The sequence below is a fragment of the Lycium ferocissimum genome, chromosome 6 (assembly GCF_029784015.1).
Source record: "Lycium ferocissimum isolate CSIRO_LF1 chromosome 6, AGI_CSIRO_Lferr_CH_V1, whole genome shotgun sequence".
Taxonomy (NCBI): domain Eukaryota; kingdom Viridiplantae; phylum Streptophyta; class Magnoliopsida; order Solanales; family Solanaceae; genus Lycium; species Lycium ferocissimum.
The window spans coordinates 17,224,412-17,242,252 of NC_081347.1; the positions used below are offsets into that span (position 1 = coordinate 17,224,412).

General features: G+C 38.1%; 1 long non-coding RNA gene across 1 annotated transcript; it reads right to left on the bottom strand.

The window, feature by feature from the left end:
* Positions 1 to 3,430: 3,430 nt before the first annotated feature.
* LOC132060705 (uncharacterized) lies at positions 3,431 to 13,670 on the bottom strand. Its single transcript, XR_009415985.1, has 2 exons — positions 13,440 to 13,670; positions 3,431 to 3,705 (listed from the first exon to the last, which is right to left on the bottom strand). It is a non-coding gene; the product is annotated as an uncharacterized LOC132060705 (long non-coding RNA).
* Positions 13,671 to 17,841: the final 4,171 nt, after the last annotated feature.

Here is a 17,841-nt window from a genome sequence, read left to right on the forward strand (position 1 = left end):
GAACACACCTACACCCAAAAGGATGTAGCAAGAGTAGTATCAGTACACCACACGTACTGGTAAGCATTATAGGTCGACTAAGATTACTTCACACAACACGATATAAAATCAAACAGAATAAACGGACGAGTGCAATCGTAACGCCTGTTTATATCTTACTCATAACTAAACCGTTTTGACTTACCAAGCCCATAACTCATTACCACGCCAAACAACTTTAGAAGTAAAGACGAACGGTCAACAATGATCTTTATCAAGAAGGACTCCTAAGCCAATTTAACCATATCAATAAGTACGGGATAGAACTCAAACTCCCTATCAACCGACACTCGGTGGGACCACTAATTCTTATCTTATTTCCCTTACTTTATCGTAACTCGGAATTTAATGATTAGACTCATCCAACCCATATCCCATGATGGACACCAGACCCAAGACACTTATCAAGTATCAAGTAAGAATAGTAAATCAATGCAATCAATGATAGCAATTTCATATAATTTCCAAACACTTAGCCACGCTAACGGGGTCAACTCAACCTATCTTACTTTATTTATCAACGGGTTCTGAGGTTAATTGTAAACGCCTTATTCTCACAATCAGGAAGAGATCAATTGCACTTACGAGAATAACCATAACTATATGCCATCCAATTAGGATCAGCCTTGCCACAATCACAAAATATGAACACACAAGTATAATGCAATCAATGTTAGTATCGTATCCGTACACACATGCTAAATGGTAATGTTTGACCCATTAGCCATGACCTGCAGGGGACCCATGGTGTCCATGTACCACCTCGCTCTGAAATCTTACCTCGGATCATGAGCCTTTAACTTATGCCACACCCTCACTCCCTGTCAAATGTGCCTTTTCATATTTATAATATCTTTCTCATCACAACGTATTTCCGTTCCACAGTCAATAAGGAGTGTGAATAATCAATAAATCAATATCAAGGAACACAAGTCACCATATCACAAGTCATATCAAGACTCAATAATCAATTCATCAATAATCATGAATAAATCAGTTATAGAATATGAATCATATCGAAATCAAAGATACGGTTTACCCTATCATGAACCACAACAGGACCTAAGAAATCACCTTCCTAACAGTTTGGGGGGGGTAGAAGCATACATTAAGAATACACAACATCATGCAACAGCTATGCCCAGCCTCAGACTCGACTCATCAAGAATACGAATAAGGAATCACTCTGAAATCCACAAGGAAGTATGTACTGACGATTTCCGCATGCTCAGTGCATAGAACAACAACAACATGAAGGCTTAATGGGGACACCTACAATTTTAAAAACAGGTCATCCCCCCCCCTCCCCCACCCCACCCCATGTTACAACAAGAATCTATTTTGGCCAACGTGGTACTTGCACAAACCCACCCTCTAACTGGATAATAACTAACCATAATTACTACTCACTTCCCTTTTTGTTATATTGACTACGCATCTGGTTTCACCCATTTACTTAATGGCACGAGGCCCACATAAATCAGCATTCATCTTAACCCTAACAATTTTCATCTGAACTCTGTATCCGAGAACCTAATCATGCTTTCTCCCGTCAATTCTATAACATATATACGATTTACTAATCAAATTCTGACTCAAGTAAACCATAACCTACCTCGTTGCCGAGCAGCTATCATGAACGTTCATAGAATATCCATCATCCCGTCCTGGAGCCGAAAATCATGATAGAGAAATCTTTAAGGAAGATAACTCGAAGGATGTTTGGAAAGCCTCCTCCCTCTAGTCACTAAGTGGTTTACTCTGGGAATACCCTAATGGCGGCTTAGAAGAGGGTTTTGTGGACAAGAGTTGTAAAATCTCGAAATAAAGTCATTAAACAGGGGTTCTGGTCCGCGTATACCTCTGCAGCGGATCGCTTGTCTCCTACCGCAGGAACGCTATAGCGGTGGTACACCCGCTGCGGCGAAGAAGCCCATCCCGGGGCCCATTATTTTTTAACTCTCATCTAGTTCAACTACTAGTTAAAACTCCCCCCGGGCCTAGACGTATGACCATACCCTGGGTTTTCATACACGGGCAGCGGAAGGTCCAATAACGACTAGGCAGGTCGTTACAGAGACCCAACTGATTGCTTAATTCCCAGCAAGGTTAGTTTAGGCTCTTATCTTATAAAAAAAAAAAAATTGTTTTTATATTTGGATCTTCGTTAGTTGATTGGTGTTCTATTTCTTCCGGTTTTTGTTGCTTCATTTAGTATTGGGTTATATTAATGTTGCATGCCGCTAATTTAGCTTGAGCTCTCTCTCAGACCTTCCCTTTATTCATATGATTTTCTTTACCTTCCCTTTATTCATATGATTTTCTTTCCTTATTACAGGGTTTTTCAAACTTAGTGTTACTTAACCTTCATTTTTGTTATGGCCCATTTTTCCTACGAATTATGTTGGTTTCTCTTGTGAAGGCATTTGAATTAACTTTGAGGTGAAAGTAAATCAATTGCAAAGATGAGATAGATGTTAACATTATGTATAGCTTTGAATAGATTTCATTTATTGGGTTTTCATTTCTTTCTATTATATATAGCTCTAGATAGGTGTAACATATTGAGAGTTTCAAAAAAACTTATTGAGTCTTTGAAATGATAGAGTGGTAATGTTGTAGTAACATTATTATTAAGTTATTGTATACTACTTCTGCAAGTAACAGCAGAGCGTTAGATTATTTGCAATGTCTACCTGACATACACCATCTATCACCAATAGACTATCGTTTGGCGGAAGAAAGTTTCTGAACTTTGTGGTCAAAGTTTGTAATTAAAATAGTTGCCATCTAATTTTCTCAGATTCTTCAGCAGGACAGAGTCGTAGCAACAGAGCCGGCTTCTTTGCCTCTTGATGTTAAAATTGAATTGGAAGCAAAGCTGTTCAACTCAAGAATTTATCTTGACCCATCAAAAGGTATACTAGATCACCTTTCTCCTTCTCCAGGTTGCTTGCACGAAGGTTTGAGCTTTACGTCCCTTTTATAAGCTGATGATCCCACAGTGCATACCTTGTGATATATCTCACTGAATGATTTGCGCAGTATAATATCTTTCGGTTCATCCACTTCAAAAACATTTGTCTCTTAATTAATGAAGTGTTGAAAGGTTATAAAACTATAAAAAGGGTTAAGTCTTCCATTATAGCTGCGTATTATTTGATTGCTTGATTAAAGTGATGTCATGATCAAGTTTTCGTTGAGGTCATTGTATTACAGCACCATGATCAGAATATGCATCTTTTCTTCAGGTAAATTATGTGAAAATCGACATGTACATTTTTGTCACGACCCATTTTACTAGGCCGTGTGGGCACTTATCATTCCCGCCGCGATAGGAGAATCCTTATTCCAACATAACCAATTCAAGTAAAGGCGGAAAAAATAAATATAGAATAAGTTTCAAATCATCCACATAAGATAAAGTGCGGAAATACTAAATACAACCCCAAAGATCTGGTCTAGTCATACAAGAGCACTAACAAAATACTACAAGTCTGGAAGATGATAAAATCTCATAATACAACTGTCTCGGAATAAGAGTAAGACAGGTAAGTAAAGGAAAGAACATCCGGGCAGCGGCCGTCATCGTGCTCACCCTGGAATGACTCTATAGCCACCTCGCCAATCAGCCGCGAGGGGAAAAAGTGGAACCTGTCTAATACTCTGCATCCATAAAAGAATGCAGCAAGCGTAAGTCAGTACAAAACAACGGTACTAGTAGGTATCATCGGCCGACTAAGTATAGCTAACATAGTTCAGACAATAAAGTAGGATAGGCAGATAAATCAACAAGTATAAGTCAACACAATCAGAACCAAGTATCCGTCATCACCTAGGTCGAATCATCTAAACCCAAATGTACTAAGTCTCAATATATCCAATCCGAAATCAAATGACACAAGTAAATCCCAAGGTGACTCGCGAAGGCTAAGTGCCACTCGTCCCGGATCTTTGCCCAACAGACAGACGAGACCCCGGATCTTTGCCCACGAGGGGTTCTGGCACCACCCTGGGGGACCCGCGAAGTCCATGTACTATGTCGCTCCGTATCACACAGCATAGAGATGACCTTTCCACCCTTCACGCCTGCCGACCATCCCGTATCACACAACATAGAATGGTCGCGTAATTAGTAGTAAACCTCCCAAGTATTTCAAAACAACATAGGCCACATCGTCACCGCCCTGTCAAATGTGCCTTAAAGGTATATATAAATAAATATATGTATATGCAAGATGAGTGCTCAATGTATGATTTAAGTATGTAGATGACAACAACAAGATCTTTTATCAACCCTCATTCCGCTCCGGTACATGACTTCGGACCACGGACTCTCATCTCTCTTTCACACAATCCATGATTCCGGAACTAACTGTTATGTCCCGCATTTGTGTGTGTTTGGATAATTCAAGATAATCGCGGGAAGATGACAATCAAGGTCATATTTTTATTTTGTTAAGCATATGAAAGGCTTATGAAGAATTTAGAAACGGAATTATCAAGAAAGACCAAGGGCATAAAGGGAAATTCGCACTACGCCTCATAGAAATATAAAGGAAGGCGAAGGGTAAATTTGGAATTTGGAAAATAGTTTTATGAGTTACAATTTGTCATGAAAGAAAAAATTTGGGCTTGGAATTTTTTTTAAAATAAAGGGAAGGCCCAACCGGCCATGGACATGGGCCTAGCCCATGTGGGATTTAATTCATACAATTTAAAAGATGACTAAGAGCCCGTTTGGATTGGCTTATAAGTTGGCTTATAAGCTGTTTTTTTTTTGAGTGTTTGGCTGGCCGGCTTAAAGTCATTTTGGCTTAAAATAACTTAAAAAAATAATTGGACCCATTTAACTTAGTTTATCTAAAGCCTTATGTGGGATAAGCCAAAAAAAATAAGTTGGACTTCACTTATTTTTTTCAATTTACTTTAAGCTATAAGCCAATCCAAACGGGCTCTAAGTCATCTTATCTCACAAAATTCTCTAGAAAATTCAAGAAAAGAACAACAAGAGAAAGAGGGAGAAAAACCTCTAGGCCATTCGGCCATAGCAAGAACAAAAGAACCTTGGGGATTTTTCATCAAGAAAATTATTCTCTTCCATCCAAACACCACATTGAAGGGTCCTAAGCAAAGTGGAGTGGTTGTTGAAGCAAGAAAAACACATATCCATACAAGTTGTGAATTCTAGCTAAGTGGAGGAATAAAGGAACAAGGTAAGAATTCATCCTTCCTTATATGTTATGGATGGTTGTGGATGTTGTAGTGTATGAAAATAAATGAAATTCATGAAGAATAAGAATATGGAGGTGTGGCCGTGCATGCCTATGTGTGTGTAGGAGCCATGTTTTAATTATGTTATTTAGTGTATGGTTGTTATTGTTGTGAATGCTATGTTGATGATGGAAGTTGAATGATTTTGAAGAGGTTGTAGCCTTGTATGCATGATGTTAGCCGTGAGGGTTGTGTGTGAGTGTGGCCGTGTATGTGCATGGTGGTGTAGCCGTGTAGTTGTGGTGTGGTGTGGAGGAAAATAAGCCAATTTTATTTAGTGTTTTGATAATGGTTGTTGTGTATTTTATGTTGCTAATAAAGCTTAATGATTTTAATGAAATTGTAGTAGTTGGAGGTTGGTGGTGGAAGTTTATGTAAATGGAATGTGATGTTCTTGCATGAATGCAATATAATGTTGTTAGTATGATATCGTTAACGTGTAAATTATTAAGTTGTTATTGTTCTTATGGGAGTTGGAAGGTCTTGAAGAAAGTAATATGTTGATTAAATTGTTAGAATGTGCTTTGGTTTGGTTATTGAGATCGTTAGTATGAATATTGGCATTGTTGTTGATAGTTTGGCCGGGTTGAATTCCGGGATTGTTGATGGTTGAAATTGGCCAAGTTGAACTTGGTGGGATGGTGTATTTATAGTGGAAGTCTGCCGAAATTTCGGTAGACAAGTATTATCTTAAGATTCAACTTCTAAATGCTCTAATCAATGTTTGGTAAACATGACCAAATTGTAGATTTTGGCGGACTTGCAACTTGAAATTGGAGTCGCGTAAGAGGCGGAAAAGGTATGTAAGGCTTCACTCTCCCTTCTTTGGCATGTCTTAGACATAATAGGCTTGAATACGAACCTCGGGGATGATCCTATTCCTAGAAGTCCGAGATTGAAATTAACCCTTTTTCATTCAGTAGAATTGAATTAATACTTTGCATAAAATGTTGGAAGGTTATCTAAACATCTAGAACTCGCACAAATATGACCCGACTACCTTAAAACTCTCATAAGTGACGTCTTGGAATGTAACATATGTAAGTTGTGTACGCCACCTCATTTGACTCGAGGTGGGCCCTTTGTTCCGGATTTTCTTTATTGCTCCGTTTATCAAACGATAAGTGTTGTAACTATGCTAATGAGAATGTTTCTATGATGATAATGATAACGATGATGTAAGGAAGAGAATATGTCTATGATAAGTGTAACAAGAATGATTCCATGCCTAAGAGCCTTAAGTCAAGAATCCAATGCGAGTATGAAAGTGTTAAACTAGTTCTTGGTCTTTAATTTTATTCCTTGGTTATGATACTATTTTCTAAGCATTTCAAGCATATAACTAACGCTTATGATGTCCATGGTTTCGTTTCATGTTTGTTTTCAAAATTATTTTCCGTTGATAGTCCCGCCTTATAATTATCGTTCCTTCAAGGTGAGATATATGTATATAAGATATGTATATGTACATGGGCTGGGGGGAAGGGATACACGTATATGTGGGGAATGGGAAGGGAAACATGTTTCATTGCCACCCAGTCGCTGGCTTATCATCCCGGACGCGGGATATATATGGGCGAGCCGACGTATTTCGGCGCTATGTGGGCGAGCCGACGTTGTTCGGTGCTATGACATGACACGATATGCTATGACATGACACGATATGCTATGACATGACACGATATGCTATGACATGACACGATATGCTATGACATGACACGATACGCTAGGATATGATACGATATGATATGATATGACACGATATGATATGATATGATATGATACTATATGACATGATATGATATGATGTGATATGATATGACACGACATGATATGATATGATACGATATGATATGTTATGACAAGACACGACATGATATGAGTTCTATTTTCTATGTCTATGAAGAGAAATGTTTTTTTTTTCTAAAAAGGAAAGACAAGCATGCATGGTATCCGACTTGAAAAGGGTATTCCATGTACAAAGTTATTTTCTTGTTCCATTATATATATATATATATATATATATATATATATACCCCATGATATTGTCAATCCTACTCTATGCTCCCGTTTGTATTAATTTCCATGCCTTACATACTCGGTACACTTTTCTACCGACGTCCCCTTCTTGGACGCCGCGTTTCATGCCGCGTACAGTCGGCGGGTGGACAGAGACTTGACCCAAGGAGCTGTTCCGGCGGTATTGTAGCGCCGCTCCATTTTCTCCATTTTCTCCGAGTTCTTTGGTACTATTTTGTGTATATATATTCGGGCAGACTTTGCGTGCAGTCATGCCCTATATAAGTGTATGTGTACTATGTTTAGAGGCTCGTACGTATTGTTATACATTAGATGTTTTGTACTTTGATGGTCCTATCGTATAATGTGATAGCAAAGTTTGCTAGCCTATGTTTATATTATGCTATTAATGTTAGTGTAATAAGAAAAAAAAATGGTACAGTGCATACGGCCCACTTAGTGATAAGAATACGATACGAGACACGAGGTGCCCGGTACAAATATCGAGTACCCGTCGCGGCCCTAGTTGGGTCGTGACAGAAGTGGTATCAGAGCAGGCGGTCTTGGGGGGTCCTGTCTAAGAAACGAGCCGTGTCCGTAGAGTCCGTTTTGGGTGTGCGCGCGCCACACTTATAAACAGGAGGCTAGGCATTTAGGAAATATGACCTTCTTTGTACATCTAGATCGTGCGATAGAGCCTATGTTAGGAAATCTAGATCCTTTTCTTAATCTTTGTTATGGTTTCGGTAATGTCGATGAAAAGAAGCGATCGGCGGTATAGTAGGGGCAGCCGGAAGGCCCCTAGTAAAGATCGAAAGGCCGAGTCAAGGGAGCCTCGGCTATTCGATTGAGGCAAAGTTCCGTCGAAAAGGAGGTAAGCAAGAAAATGTGATATGTGTATCCGTCGAGCATACGGAGGAAATCTAATATCGGACCTTTGTGAATATTGAGAGCACAAGGAGGGCTATGATACGGGATCCAATACGGGGGATGTGATATGTATACATGATGATGGGACAACGGAGGAAGAGACACTGGGACGGATACACGCGGTATTCGTGATGGATTTCTACTCGGACGAGCCGTTTTGGAATAGTAAAATACGTTGGGCCATCTGCCGAAATTTTTTCTAGAAATAATACGATTCGGATGAGATACACGGGAGTTGGAAAATATTTTGAAAGACACCCGGGATAATATCGAGTTAGCGATGAAAGTTGGCTCGGTAGTATATTTGAGATTTTCTTCGAAACTTTCTATGTATATAATCTCGCAAATTATGAGTAGTGAAATAGTCAATAAAAAAAGGGGGGGGGGGGCCAAGGAAATATGGTAGTAATAGCGATTGAGACTTGTCTCTCGCCTACCGGGATGATTTAGAAAATTTAGAAGGTTTGGATAAAAGATAATCATAAGATATGGGTGGGAGTAGATAGTGAAGATTTGTGAGGCAATATGGTAATGTATGGTCGGAAAGTGAAGATAGGAGTGGGACCCGCCGTGAGGACGTTTTGAAGTTGCTAGGACCCCGACTTACCTTAAATTAGGTGACAGGTTGTGCGGTGCGGGGCGACGATATAATTATCGGCATTCATGCATTGAAATGCATTAAAGTTTCGAGGTTAAGCGTGCTAAGGTGAGAGAAATTTCGGGATGGGTGACCCCTGGGAAATACGCCGAAATTTCGTAAAATATGGGGACAAGAGACGAATGTGAAATTAGGTAGCCTAAAGAAGATTAGAGTGCGTAAAGTGGTTAGAAACTCTTAAGACGTCGTGTAGAACGGGACGGACTAGACTAGCGGGGAAGGGAAGAAAGCATAAAAGGAAGCCTCGGGACTATAAGAAAGCTTGATTAGCTTTTGGAAGTGAATATACGTACATGACATCTTATCCGAAAGACGAGGAACAATTCTAACAAATAGTGTCGCGATATACGGATAGAATATGCTACGAAGACGTTTTGAAAATGAGACATGATGAAGGACATAAGTAGGGTGTCCTTTGGGTAAGACCAAAGGTAGCATAAACCCACCCTCGTTAAGAGACGAATGAATAGATAATGCGGTAATATACGGGAACATAAATAGCAAGGGAATTGACGCACAAACTCGCGGATAAAGGAATTAGGTTGATAAAAGATGTGGAAGGCGATGATTATTTAAAGAGCATAGGTGTACCTAAACCCTCTTAATAAAGTGGGGGGGAGAACGTGTTAGACCTAGAATGAACTATGACGATTCAAGTTCTAAGGAGGGGAACTTACTAACTCGAATGACGGATCTAGAAAAGGAGGTGACCTGAACGAAAGAGTATACAAGAGAATGGTATTGGAAGCTTCTAAAGATGGATATGTTAAGCGATGTGCGAGATGGTTATAAAGGAGACCTCCGAGAAGTATCGTAATACATTATGGGACTAATCGAACATTCGAGGACGAATGTTCTAAAGGGGGAGGATGTTATGTCCCGCATTTGTGTGTGTTTGGATAATTCAAGATAATCGCGGGAAGACGACAATCAAGGTCATATTTTTATTTTGTTAAGCATATGAAAGGCTTATGAAGAATTTAGAAGCGGAATTATCAAGAAAGGCCAAGGGCATAAAGGGAAATTCGCACTACGCCTCATAGAAATATAAAGGAAGGCGAAGGGTAAATTTGGAATTTGGAAAATAGTTTTATGAGTTACAATTTGTCATGAAAGAAAAATATTTGGGCTTGGAATTTTTTTTAAAATAAAGGGAAGGCCCAACCGGCCATGGACATGGGCCTAGCCCATGTGGGATTTAATTCATACAATTTAAAAGATGACTAAGTCATCTTATCTCACAAAATTCTCTAGAAAATTCAAGAAAAGAACAACAAGAGAAAGAGGGAGAAAAACCTCTAGGCCATTCGGCCATAGCAAGAGCAAAAGAACCTTGGGGATTTTCCATCAAGAAAATTATTCTCTTCCATCCAAACACCATATTGAAGGGTCCTAAGCAAAGTGGAGTGGTTGTTGAAGCAAGAAAAACACATAACCACACAAGTTGTGAATTCTAGCTAAGTGGAGGAATAAAGGAACAAGGTAAGAATTCATCCTTCCTTATATGTTATGGATGGTTGTGGATGTTGTAGTGTATGAAAATGAATGAAATTCATGAAGAATAAGAATATGGAGGTGTGGCCGTGCATGCCTATGTGTGTGTAGGAGCCATGTTTTAATTATGTTATTTAGTGTATGGTTGTTATTGTTGTGAATGCTATGTTGATGATGGAAGTTGAATGATTTTGAAGAGGTTGTAGCCTTGTATGCATGATGTTAGCCGTGAGGGTTGTGTGTGAGTGTGCGTATATGTGGTGGTGTGGCCGTGTAGTTGTGGTGTGGTGTGGAGGAAAACAAGCCAATTTTATTTAGTGTTTTGATTATGGTTGTTGTGTATTTTATGTTGATAATAAAGCTTAATGATTTTAATGAAATTGTAGTAGTTGGAGGTTGGTGGTGGAAGTTTATATAAATGGAATGTGATGTTCTTGCATGAATGCAATATAATGTTGTTAGTATGATATCGTTAATGTGTAAATTATTAAGTTGTTATTGTTCTTATGGGAGTTGGAAGGTCTTGAAGAAAGTAATATGTTGATTAAATTGTTAGAATGTGCTTCGGTTTGGTTATTGAGATCGTTAGTATGAATATTGGCATTGTTGTTGATAGTTTGGCCGGGGTTGAATTCCGGGATTGTTGATGGTTGAAATTGGCCAAGTTGAACTTGGTGGGATGGTGTATTTATAGTGGAAGTGCTTGCCGAAATTTCGGTAGACAAGTATTATCTTAAGATTCAACTTCTAAATGCTCTAATCAATATTTGGTAAACATGACCAAATTGTAGATTTTGGCGGATTTGCAACTTGAAATTGGAGTCGCGTAAGGGGCGGAAAAGGTATGTAAGGCTTCACTCTCCCTTCTTTGGCATGTCTTAGACATAATAGGCTTGAATACGAACCTCGGGGATGATCCTATTCCTAGAAGTCCGAGATTGAAATTAACCCTTTTTCATTCAAAAGTAGAATTGAATTAATACTTTGCATAAAATGTTGGAAGGTTATCTAAACATCTAGAACTCGCACAAATATGACCCGACTACCTTAAAACTCTCATAAGTGACGTCTTGGAATGTAACATATGTAAGTTGTGTACGCCACCTCATTTGACTCGAGGTGGGCCCACTTGTTCCGGATTTTCTTTATTGCTCCGTTTATCAAACGATAAGTGTTGTAACTATGCTAATGAGAATGTTTCTATGATGATAATGATAACGATGATGTAAGGAAGAGAATATGTCTATGATAAGTGTAACAAGAATGATTCCATGCCTAAGAGCCTTAAGTCAAGAATCCAATGCGAGTATGAAAGTGTTAAACTAGTTCTTGGTCTTTAATTTTATTCCTTGGTTATGATACTATTTTCTAAGCATTTCAAGCATATGAACTAACGTTTATGATGTCCATGGTTTCGTTTCATGTTTGTTTTCAAAATTATTTTCCGTTGATAGTCCCGCCTTATAATTATCGTTCCTTCAAGGTGAGATATATGTATATAAGATATGTATATGTACACGGGGGGGGGGGAAGGGATACACGTATATGTGGGGAATGGGAAGGGAAACATGTTTCATTGCCACACGGTCGATATGCTATGACTGGATATTATCCCGGACGCGGATGCCGGACGCGGGATATATGGATGCCTGATGATTATTTTGTGTATATATATTCGGGCACGGCGCATGGTTCGGCCCTCCCTATGTATATGTGTACTATGTTTAGAGGCTCGTAGACAGATATGTACAGTTAGATGTTTTGTACTTTGATGGTCCTCGTCGCTGTATAATGTGATAGCAAAGTTTGCTAGCCTATGTTTATATTATGCTATTAATGTCAAGTGTAATAAGAAAAAAAAATGGTACGGTGACGTTCATACGGCCCACTTAGTGATAAGAATACGATACGAGATAAGAGGTGCTCGGTACAAGTATCGAGTACCCGTCGCGGCCCTAGTTGGGTCGTGACGGATATCAGACTCTCACGTCACTCTCATTTAAAAAAATGGAGCCCAGCTCATGACGATGTTGTTTCATCAAGTACCAACAATGTCTCAACAGTGTATCATGAGAATGAGTGCAATGCATGTGTCAACATCAATAATCAGATCAATGTCACGAGTACCAACATGGGTATGCCAACAATATCATGAGAGACTATACAAGTCATATAGAACTCTATCCTCATATCAACATCAATCGGTAAGATACTATAATATCACAATCAAGATGGAAAAACAGATCCCAATATCTAATAACAACACGTGGCATCAAGCCAGTCACAATAGAACAATTAAGTCACAACACAACGGGGTGGCTAGCCCCAATCTAGCCCCAATCACGCAACAGGACCCAACCTAAGACAATACCCAACCCAACTTCATTCCCGGAGTTTTACATGCTGTCTCCGACAATATCATCTAAATATATGCTTCGCTACATGAAGTCTTACCAAGGGTAAGCCATAACCTACCTGGAATGCTGAACAATAATATCACCAACAATCACACTTTAGCCCTTCCTTTCCTTGAGCCTCGAGATCAAGAAAGTCTATTCATATTCGAAATCTAGATTAGAAATCATAAAGATTGATACCTATATTGCTATCATTCAAATTGGTTCAACCAACCCTAGAATTTGGGGAAACGGGGCCCACAAGGGCAAAACGAAAAATTCGGGGGTAAATTATCCAATTAAACACTAGGTGATCAAAACCCATCAACTAATTTCTAAATTAACTCAAGGATTGGTATAAACCCTAACTCTTAAATTCAAGAATTCATCACTAATAATGGAAGATATGATTATCAACCTTAGATACATCATATCTAGCATAAGCCCAAACAATTTCATCAGTTAAAGCAACTTAGGAAGTCTACCCAGTTTTATGAACTTCTCAAGAAAGGCCCATTAAACCTTTTTCATGAAAAAACCCCAATTTCCTACTTTAGAAATTATGGATTAAAGCTTAAACCCAGGGAATGAATCAAAGGGAAATACTTAGATTATGGTTTAGATCTTACCCCATGGAACAAACTTGAAGAACATCCTTGAATTCTCCCAAACCCAAACTTTCAAGATGAGAAAAACTCCAACAACATTAATAGCCAAAAATACCCGGCTGTTCTGCCTCGTTTCTTGTGCCAAACGATCCCGAAACTCACTTTTGATGCCTCCAATGGATTCCTTGTGAAATTTCAGTCAAGTTAGGCTTTTGAATCACTCTATTTGACCTTATAATGAAGGAGATATGGAAGTTTCAATATTTGGAAAAGTGCAGATTTCTAAATACAAATTCAGTGGCAATTTCATAATTAATCTGAAAAATCTGGCAACCCAACTCTAAGTAAAATGACCATAATCCCCTCATACTATGTCGAAACTTGATGATTTCAGTTGCTATGGTTCCAAAATTACGATACAGATATAATAGTTCAGTCGAAACACGAATCAAAGGCCGTTTGCTCAATATGGTACCCTTTATGCTCAAATCGACGTCGAAACCTCATGCAAACTTATTGGAACTTTCAAAAGATCAACACGGGATCGCCTTGACCCGATGTTGACCGTGGTCAACTCCAATTCTAACTTAACTAGTTTCTCAACCAATGACCCAAATCAAACCCGAACTCTTCGGGAACCCAACCAATGATACCACTAAGTCATAAATCACCCCGGAACCTAATGCAACTATCGGAATTCGATTACTGGTACGTTTACCCAAAAGTCGACTTCTAGTCAAACGATTTTCGCTTTATGGCCAAATTTCTAAAAGTCATTCCAAAACCCAAAACAATGCCTAGAGAGCTGTGCCACCGGTCCCCGCAGGTCAAAATAGTACTAACAAGGCTCAGGGACGAGTCAACGGGGCAAAAAGGGTAAAAATGCAATAACAACCAAACGTGTCGTTACAATTTTAGAAATATCTCTGTAAAAATAAGGAGGTGAAGCAGTCGTCATAGAGAACCTTCCTTTTATGTGGTTCTTGTACATGGTCATTGCTTATATGCATATCTTAGATGGGAAACACATTTCAATCTAAATATTAAAAGAACCGCCGAATGCTTAGCCATCCACATTCTCATTTTTTGATTCATTGATTCTGCAACTTTTTTCTCCATTTGTGAAACGTCATATTAATGTCCTGTATCATTTGCATTTTGCATCAACTTTGTGGAGGTTTATGTTTTTTTGTTTTTCTTTCAAGATAAGATGTAGTTGAGAAGACTTTTTTCATTCTTTTGAAATTAGTATCACTTTAACGCTAAAATGGGTTCACCTTGGAATAGGCGGAGAAAAAAAGAATGAGAAATGCATGTGTAGATTTCAATGATGTGCAAATTTTCCTTGTGGTGATTGTTTAGCCAATTAAAATGTATGTTTTGGTGTTAATATTGTTCTCTCATCTGTTTACTGTTTGAGATGTTCTTTTTGTTGTATTGGGAGAGGGTACAAGAGGATGTCTCCTAGCTATCTGGTGGCAGAAGTTAAGAGTAAAAATTATTGGAAGAGACAGATCCAAGAAGTTAGATGCATTCACAGTCCTGTAAGTTAATTCTTCTGTTTACTTTTATTTATATCACTTTTCCCCTATGTTGCTCGGACTCTTCACTTTCGCTGTCATACCCGTGTCGACACGACATGGATGTGGGTGTGGGATCCGTCAACGATTTATGCAATCAAAGTGAAATTGAAGAAAGTGGAATAAGTTGAGGACGACCAACGGCAAAAGAGTCATTTTTCTCTTCTACTCCAACACACACTCAACATTTAACTATATGATAAGTGTGAGCTTGGGTACAATGAAGGGTAGTTTTGTAAATGTAACTTGCTTTATGGCTAAATTTGTATCTTCCTGTTTTCCTTTATATTGAGCCATCGTACAATCCAGAAGCACAGTTTCTCTGTATCTATCTATTCATCCTCTTCAATTGATTTGTTCTTCTTCCTGGGTATCACGGGTGATCCTCGAGTTTCAACTTGACTAAGCTGATCGTGCATTACCTTAGAGAATTACATATCTTTTTACATGTTTCGTATTTTTCATTGAGGTCCATTGGCCTTAGCTTCTGTTTTCTTCCAAAATAATCCCATTTTGGTTCCAAGTTAGTCTATGGCCTCTACTATTTCTGATATCAGCTGAGTTTTGCTCCGTTTTTACTTTGTTTTTTTACATCCTTTTGTTGATAATGTGAATTTAATAGATTGCACCCTTTTGTTGGTAATGGAAGTTCGCTCGAAAATCAATCAATTTTTATATTCTATTGGACAGTTTCTTACTACAATTCTATGCATGCATTTTAATAGTTTTTTATTTTCACTTGTTTGTTCTGCATATAGTTCTTTCTGGTTTTGATTGGGTAAAATGGAACTTTGAAGGTGAATTGCTACATTGAAGTTCCTATTAAGGGTAGAGTTGGTACACATTATTGACTTTTCCTGTAGTCTCATCATTCATGTTAATTAGTATCTGTATAATGTGTTGAGATCTCCTATAGTCTCATCATTCATGGAAATGCTTTGTGGTTCTTGCTTTGGTGATTCCTCTACGTTCCTTCATAAAGAAAGATGACAGGAAGGGGCTTGGAAGTCTCTCCGTGTGACATAATTCTGAGCTCTACTGCAGTTTGGATGCCTCTTTTCTAGAAGTCTATAATCTTAATCTCCCATGAAGGTTTGGAAAATTGTCCCATGAATTGGCACCTCTTTGGTGAAATAAAAAATATCAAAGTAATTCTACCTGCAATTTACTTGAATTAATGGTTAAGAATCCTTGGATGTGTCACCACTTCCTTTTTTTTGTTGCTTATTTAACTAACACAAGATGATTACTGGTCAATCGGATAAGGCTTCAGGCAATCGGCTGCATCGACGAAGAATCAGCACCATGATCAGAAGGAGAATTTGGGGTAAAAAAAATGATTTAGCTGCATGCATTTGAAATTATACTTCTGATTTTATTTCCAGACCACAATTAGAAAACAAACTAAAAGCTTGTAAAATTATTTCATTTTGACTGCAGAGGCATTCTGGATGAGAAGGGCTATTAGTCAATTCCAAAATGAAAATACTTGTGAAAGGGACGTGCTTCCTTGAGAAATGCTTACAGCCAGTCCCTAATGCCTACACTGTTAAATAAGGTAGGCATGAAAATACTGTACGTTCGCATATGCTACCATTGGGTATAGGATTTTCAGGTTTTCTTCACTAATATGTTGAGAATATCTTGGGTTCAAAAATAAAGGCTTGCACACTGGCTTTATTGTATTTTTGAATGTACTACACCTTAGATCTTAGTACTTCCTCATTTATCCTTTCATTTTATGTAATGAACATCTCCTGTATATCTTTATTTCATTAAATGGGGGACTGCGAGGGAACTTGGTTGAACCATTTTCTCCTGGTGTCTGGTAATGATTACTAGGCTATTAAAGCTAATATAGATTTCATAACTGGTTTTGTTGAGTTATCACGCTATTAAAGTTAATATTGTAAATAAAAAAACAATTTGTAGATGTGTACTTTAACAGCCAATTAATGCATGGAGATTAAGATGATTTTTTTTGAATTAGTTAGAGATTAAAAGGAGTAAGAAAATAGAGAAGGATAAGAATGGATTACTGGGTGATACAAAAGTATTTATTAACCAAAACCTGCTGAAGGAACTTGAGGAGTAATATTCCCTTGAGTGGTAATATAATCAGTTCGGCGACAAGTCAAACTCTGAGACGATGCACAAACAACAATTTTAAATTTTTGCTAGCAAAGAGGAGCTGTCTCCTTATGAATAAGTACTCCAACTCAAAGCCATTTTCATATGAGATTTTCAATTTCTAAAGATACTGCAACCCTATGAACATAAGAAGTTACAAATTCACAAAACTTCTTCAATGCCTTGACCCTGAGGGAAGTGTTAAATTACTAAATATTATATAGGGTCTCCTCCAATATTAAAGAGGAAGCGGAAGAATTGTGGACGAGAATCCAAGAAGGGTTCACCGTTATCAACAGCCCTCCAATGCAACAACTTAAGGCCGAACTCGCGGAGTGCAAGCAGAAGGGAAGGACCATAGTGGATTACTATGGAAGACTCAATAAGAGCCCGTTTGGATTGGCTTATAAGTTGGTCAAACTAGTTTATAAGTCATTTTTAACTTATTTGAGTGTTTAGCAAAAATAGAAAACAACTTAAATTAAGTCAAAAAGTGCTTAAAATAAGCCAAAACCAAGAAATTACTCAACCCCAACTTATTTCTTTTTGGCTTAAAAGCCATTTTGGTTTGACCAACAACTTTACCCTTTTATCCCTTATATTTTCTGTTAATTCCAATACTACCCTTACTTCTAAAACCCCTTTAAGCACTTTTATCCAAACACATAACTGCTTATTTATAAAATAACCTTTAGCACTTAAAAGTACTTTAA